The sequence below is a fragment of the Camellia sinensis genome, unplaced genomic scaffold, assembly GCF_055761805.1.
Source record: "Camellia sinensis isolate YWXY unplaced genomic scaffold, ASM5576180v1 Unanchor6, whole genome shotgun sequence".
Taxonomy (NCBI): Eukaryota; Viridiplantae; Streptophyta; class Magnoliopsida; order Ericales; family Theaceae; genus Camellia; species Camellia sinensis.
This window is the reverse complement of record NW_028129474.1, coordinates 14377501-14383930: the sequence shown is the minus strand read 5'-3', so window position 1 is coordinate 14383930 and position 6430 is coordinate 14377501.

The window sequence follows — 6430 nt, the reverse complement described above, 5'->3', positions numbered from 1 at the left end:
GGCCGTGGCATGGCATGCTGCTGGCCTTGGCCTTGACATGGCATGCTGCTGGCTTTGGCAGGCCTGCCTTGGCCGTGGCATGGCATGCTGCTGGCCTAGGCCTTGGCATGGCATGCTGCTGGCTTTGGCTGGGCTGCCTTGGCCGTGGCATGGCATGCTGCTGGCCTTGGCCTTGGCATGGCATGCTGCTGGCTTTGGCTGGGCTGCCTTGGCCGTGGCATGGCATGCTGCTGGCCTAGGCCTTGGCATGGCATGCTGCTGGCTTTGGCTGGGCTGCCTTGGCCGTGGCATGGCATGCTGCTGGCCTAGGCCTTGGCATGGCAAGCTGCTGGCTTTGGCTGGGCTGCCTTGGCCGTGGCATGGCATGTTGCTGGCCTTGGCCTTGGCATGGCATGCTGCTGGCTTTGGCAGGCCTGCCTTGGCCGTGGCATGGCATGCTGCTGGCCTAGGCCTTGGCATGGCATGCTGCTGGCTTTGGCTGGGCTGCCTTGGCCGTGGCATGGCATGCTGCTGGCCTTGGCCTTGGCATGGCATGTTGCTGGCTTTGGCTGGGCTGCCTTGGCCGTGGCATGGCATGCTGCTGGCCTAGGCCTTGGCATGGCATGCTGCTGGCTTTGGCTGGGCTGCCTTGGCCGTGGCATGGCATGCTGCTGGCCTTGGCCTTGGCATGGCATGCTGCTGGCTTTGGCTGGGCTGCCTTGGCCGTGGCATGGCATGCTGCTGGCCTAGGCCTTGGCATGGCATGCTGCTGGCTTTGGCTGGGCTGCCTTGGCCGTGGCATGGCATGCTGCTGGCCTTGGCCTTGGCATGGCATGCTGCTGGCTTTGGCTGGGCTGCCTTGGCCGTGGCATGGCATGCTGCTGGCCTAGGCCTTGGCATGGCATGCTGCTGGCTTTGGCTGGGCTGCCTTGGCCGTGGCATGGCATGCTGCTGGCCTTGGCCTTGGCATGGCATGCTGCTGGCTTTGGCTGGGCTGCCTTGGCCGTGGCATGGCATGCTGCTGGCCTAGGCCTTGGCATGGCATGCTGCTGGCTTTGGCTGGGCTGCCTTGGCCGTGGCATGGCATGCTGCTGGCCTTGGCCTTGGCATGGCATGCTGCTGGCTTTGGCAGGCCTGCCTTGGCCGTGGCATGGCATGCTGCTGGCCAAGGCCTTGGCCTGGCATGCTGCTGGCTTTGGCTGGGCTGCCTTGGCCGTGGCATGGCATGCTGCTGGCCTTGGCCTTGGCATGGCATGCTGCTGGCTTTGGCTGGCCTGCCTTGGCCGTGGCATGGCATGCTGCTGGCCTAGGCCTTGGCATGGCATGCTGCTGGCTTTGCCTGGGCTGCCTTGGCCGTGGCATGGCATGCTGCTGGCCTTGGCCTTGGCATGGCATGCTGCTGGCTTTGGCTGGCCTGCCTTGGCCGTGGCATGGCATTCTGCTGGCCTTGGCCTTGGCATGGCATGCTGCTAGCTTTGCCTGGGCTGCCTTGGCCGTGGCATGGCATGCTGCTGGCCTAGGCCTTGGCATGGCATGCTGCTGGCTTTGGCTGGGCTGCCTTGGCCGTGGCATGGCATGCTGCTGGCCTTGGCCTTGGCATGGCATGCTGCTGGCTTTGGCAGGCCTGCCTTGGCCGTGGCATGGCATGCTGCTGGCCTAGGCCTTGGCATGGCATGCTGCTGGCTTTGGCTGGGCTGCCTTGGCCGTGGCATGGCATGCTGCTGGCCTTGGCCTTGGCATGGCATGCTGCTGGCTTTGGCTGGGCTGCCTTGGCCGTGGCATGGCATGCTGCTGGCCTTGGCCTTGGCATGGCAAGCTGCTGGCTTTGGCTGGGCTGCCTTGGCCGTGGCATGGCATGCTGCTGGCCTTGGCTGGGCTGCCTTGGCCGTGGCATGGCATGCTGCTGGCCTAGGCCTTGGCATGGCAAGCTGCTGGCTTTGGCTGGGCTGCCTTGGCCGTGGCATGGCATGCTGCTGGCCTAGGCCTTGGCATGGCATGCGGCTGGCTTTGGCTGGCAGCCTTGGTCGTGGCATGGCATGCTGCTGGCCTTGGCCTTGGCATGGCATGCCGCCGGCTTTGGCTGGGCTGCGTTGGCCGTGGCATGGCATGCTGCTGGCCTTGGCCTTGGCATGGCATGTTGCTGGCTTTGGCTGGCCTGCCTTGGCCGTGGCATGGCATGCTGCTGGCCTAGGCCTTGGCATGGCATGCTGCTGGCTTTGGCTGGCCTGCCTTGGCCGTGGCATGGCATGCTGCTGGCCTAGGCCATGGCATGGCATGCTGCTGGCTTTGGCTGGGCTGCCTTGGCCGTGGCATGGCATGCTGCTGGCCTAGGCCTTGGCATGGCATGCTGCTGGCTTTGGCTGGGCTGCCTTGGCCGTGGCATGGCATGCTGCTGGCCTTGGCCTTGGCATGGCATGCTGCTGGCTTTGGCTGGGCTGCCTTGGCCGTGGCATGGCATGCTGCTGGCCTAGGCCTTGGCATGGCATGCTGCTGGCTTTGGCTGGGCTGCCTTGGCCGTGGCATGGCATGCTGCTGGCCTTGGCCTTGGCATGGCATGCTGCTGGCTTTGGCTGGGCTGCCTTGGCCGTGGCATGGCATGCTGCTGGCCTAGGCCTTGGCATGGCATGCTGCTGGCTTTGGCTGGGCTGCCTTGGCCGTGGCATGGCATGCTGCTGGCCTTGGCCTTGGCATGGCATGCTGCTGGCTTTGGCTGGGCTGCCTTGGCCGTGGCATGGCATGCTGCTGGCCTAGGCCTTGGCATGGCATGCTGCTGGCTTTGGCTGGGCTGCCTTGGCCGTGGCATGGCATGCTGCTGGCCTTGGCCTTGGCATGGCATGCTGCTGGCTTTGGCAGGCCTGCCTTGGCCGTGGCATGGCATGCTGCTGGCCAAGGCCTTGGCCTGGCATGCTGCTGGCTTTGGCTGGGCTGCCTTGGCCGTGGCATGGCATGCTGCTGGCCTTGGCCTTGGCATGGCATGCTGCTGGCTTTGGCTGGCCTGCCTTGGCCGTGGCATGGCATGCTGCTGGCCTAGGCCTTGGCATGGCATGCTGCTGGCTTTGCCTGGGCTGCCTTGGCCGTGGCATGGCATGCTGCTGGCCTTGGCCTTGGCATGGCATGCTGCTGGCTTTGGCTGTCCTGCCTTGGCCGTGGCATGGCATTCTGCTGGCCTTGGCCTTGGCATGGCATGCTGCTGGCTTTGGCTGGGCTGCCTTCGCCTTGGCATTGCATGCTGCTGGCTTTGGCAGGCCTGCCTTGGCCGTGGCATGGCATGCTGCTGGCCTAGGCCTTGGCATGGCATGCTGCTGGCTTTGGCTGGGCTGCCTTGGCCGTGGCATGGCATGCTGCTGGCCTTGGCCTTGGCATGGCATGCTGCTGGCTTTGGCTGGGCTGCCTTGGCCGTGGCATGGCATGCTGCTGGCCTTGGCCTTGGCATGGCAAGCTGCTGGCTTTGGCTGGGCTGCCTTGGCCGTGGCATGGCATGCTGCTGGCCTTGGCTGGGCTGCCTTGGCCGTGGCATGGCATGCTGCTGGCCTTGGCCTTGGCATGGCATGCTGCTGGCTTTGGCTGGGCTGCCTTGGCCGTGGCATGGCATGCTGCTGGCCTAGGCCTTGGCATGGCATGCTGCTGGCTTTGGCTGGGCTGCCTTGGCCGTGGCATGGCATGCTGCTGGCCTTGGCCTTGGCATGGCATGCTGCTGGCTTTGGCAGGCCTGCCTTGGCCGTGGCATGGCATGCTGCTGGCCTAGGCCTTGGCATGGCATGCTGCTGGCTTTGGCTGGGCTGCCTTGGCCGTGGCATGGCATGCTGCTGGCCTTGGCCTTGGCATGGCATGCTGCTGGCTTTGGCTGGGCTGCCTTGGCCGTGGCATGGCATGCTGCTGGCCTTGGCCTTGGCATGGCATGCTGCTGGCTTTGGCTGGGCTGCCTTGGCCGTGGCATGGCATGCTGCTGGCCTTGGCCTTGGCATGGCAAGCTGCTGGCTTTGGCTGGGCTGCCTTGGCCGTGGCATGGCATGCTGCTGGCCTTGGCTGGGCTGCCTTGGCCGTGGCATGGCATGCTGCTGGCCTTGGCCTTGGCATGGCATGCTGCTGGCTTTGGCTGGGCTGCCTTGGCCGTGGCATGGCATGCTGCTGGCCTTGGCCTTGGCATGGCAAGCTGCTGGCTTTGGCTGGGCTACCTTGGCCGTGGCATGGCATGCTGCTGGCCTAGGCCTTGACATGGCATGCTGCTGGCTTTGGCTGGGCTGCCTTGGCCGTGGCATGGCATGCTGCTGGCCTTGGCCTTGGCATGGCATGCTGCTGGCTTTGGCAGGCCTGCCTTGGCCGTGGCATGGCATGCTGCTGGCCTAGGCCTTGGCATGGCATGCTGCTGGCTTTGGCTGGGCTGCCTTGGCCGTGGCATGGCATGCTGCTGGCCTTGGCCTTGGCATGGCATGCTGCTGGCTTTGGCTGGGCTGCCTTGGCCGTGGCATGGCATGCTGCTGGCCTTGGCCTTGGCATGGCAAGCTGCTGGCTTTGGCTGGGCTGCCTTGGCCGTGGCATGGCATGCTGCTGGCCTTGGCCTTGGCATGGCATGCTGCTGGCTTTGGCTGGGCTGCCTTGGCCGTGGCATGGCATGCTGCTGGCCTTGGCCTTGGCATGGCATGCTGCTGGCTTTGGCTGGCCTGCCTTGGCCGTGGCATGCCATGCTGCTGGCCATGGCCTTGGGGCTGGGCTGCCTTGGCTGCGGTTCTTATCACTAGACGTGCGTTGCGTGCGAAGGCGTGCAAAGGCGTGCGCGACCATGCGCGCAACACGCGCACCGTGGTCAAAAGACCACGCGCGCGGTATTCGCACAGGCCACGCTGCCCACGCCGCGGGCATGCCAGGCCAGGCTGCCCTGGCCGGCTGCATGCCAGGCCGCCCAGGCCGTGCGCATGCCATGCCGTGCTGCCCAGGCCAGCTGCATGCCAGGCCGCCCAGGCCGTGCGCATGCCATGCCGTGCTGCCCACGCCGCGGGCATGCCAGGCCGGCTGCATGCCAGGCCGCCCAGGCCGTGCGCATGCCATGCCGTGCTGCCCACGCCGCGGGCATGCCAGGCCGGCTGCACGCCAGGCCGCCCAGGCCGTGCGCATGCCATGCCGTGCTGCCCATGCCGCGCGCATGCCAGGCCGCCCACGCCCGCGCGGATACCACGCCATGCTGCCCAAGGCCGCGGCCAGGCCGCCCAAGGCCGCGCCCAGGCCGCGCAAGGCCGCGCCCAGGCCGCCCAAGGCCGCGCCCAGGCCGCGCAAGGCCGCCCAAGGCCGCGGTCCAGGCCGCCCAAGGCCGCGGCCGAGCCGCCCCAGGCCGCAGCCCAGGCCGCGGTCGAGCCGCAGTGCATGTAACCCAAGGCCGCAGCCCAGGCCGCGCCCAACATGGGGCGTACCTGCCACTGCCTTGCCCTGGGCAAGGGAGGTGCCCCCCCCTTATAATAGCCTGTTAAGCCCTTTTCAGTCTGGCAGGAGGAAACATCAAGCATGTTCGAGGAGTCATAATGGGGTTTTTTTAAAAAGTAATGGTTTTTTGCCAAAACTTTCAACATGAAAGTTGTAGGAAATAATTTAATACACCATAAAAAAAATTAAAAAAAATATTTTTTTACCGAAAATATTTTATTTTAATTTATTTCGATATTAATACTTAAAAAATAATAAAAATTAATAAAAATGGTCAAAAAATTATGGAAAAATTCCCATAATTAAAGGATGATTCACTAGTAATTATAGAAATTATTAAATTATTTTTTTCATTTTTTTTATTTTATTTTGATTTTTTTATGCCAAATAAGGGCTTTAAAAATTCGAAAAGCTCCAGAAAAATTGCAAAAAAATAGGGAATGACATTTAAAATTGATTGTAGTGCATTTTTAATTGTGTTGCACGGTTTGGGTAAGATTATAAAAGAATCATGTTCAAAAAGATCGATCGAGGCGGTGGCATGCCATGGCCTTGGCCTTGGCCATGCCTTGCACAGGGACTTGGCCTTGCCCACTGCCTTGGCCTTGGCTTTGGCCTTGGCCTTGGCCTTGGCATGGCATGGCATGCTCGCCGAGGCCGTGGCATGCCTTGCTGCTAGCCAAGGCCGTGGCGTGGCATGCTCGCCCAGCCCGTGGCATTCCATGCTCGCCCAGCCCGTGGCACGCCATGTTGGCCCAAGGCATTGGCATGGCATGCCGGCCAAGGCATGCTGGCCAACGTTGCACAAGGCGGTGCCATGGCATGGCATGCTGACCAAGACCGTGCCATGGCATGCTGGGCGAGGCCGGGGCATGGCATGCTAGCCGAGGCCGTGGCTTGCCATGCCGCCACGGCCGTGGCATGCCGGGCAACGGACCGGCATGGCCCAGCCCGTGGCACGCCATGTTGGCCCAAGGCATTGGCATGGCATGCCGGCCAAGGCATGCTGGCCAACGCTGCGGCACGGCGTGCTGGA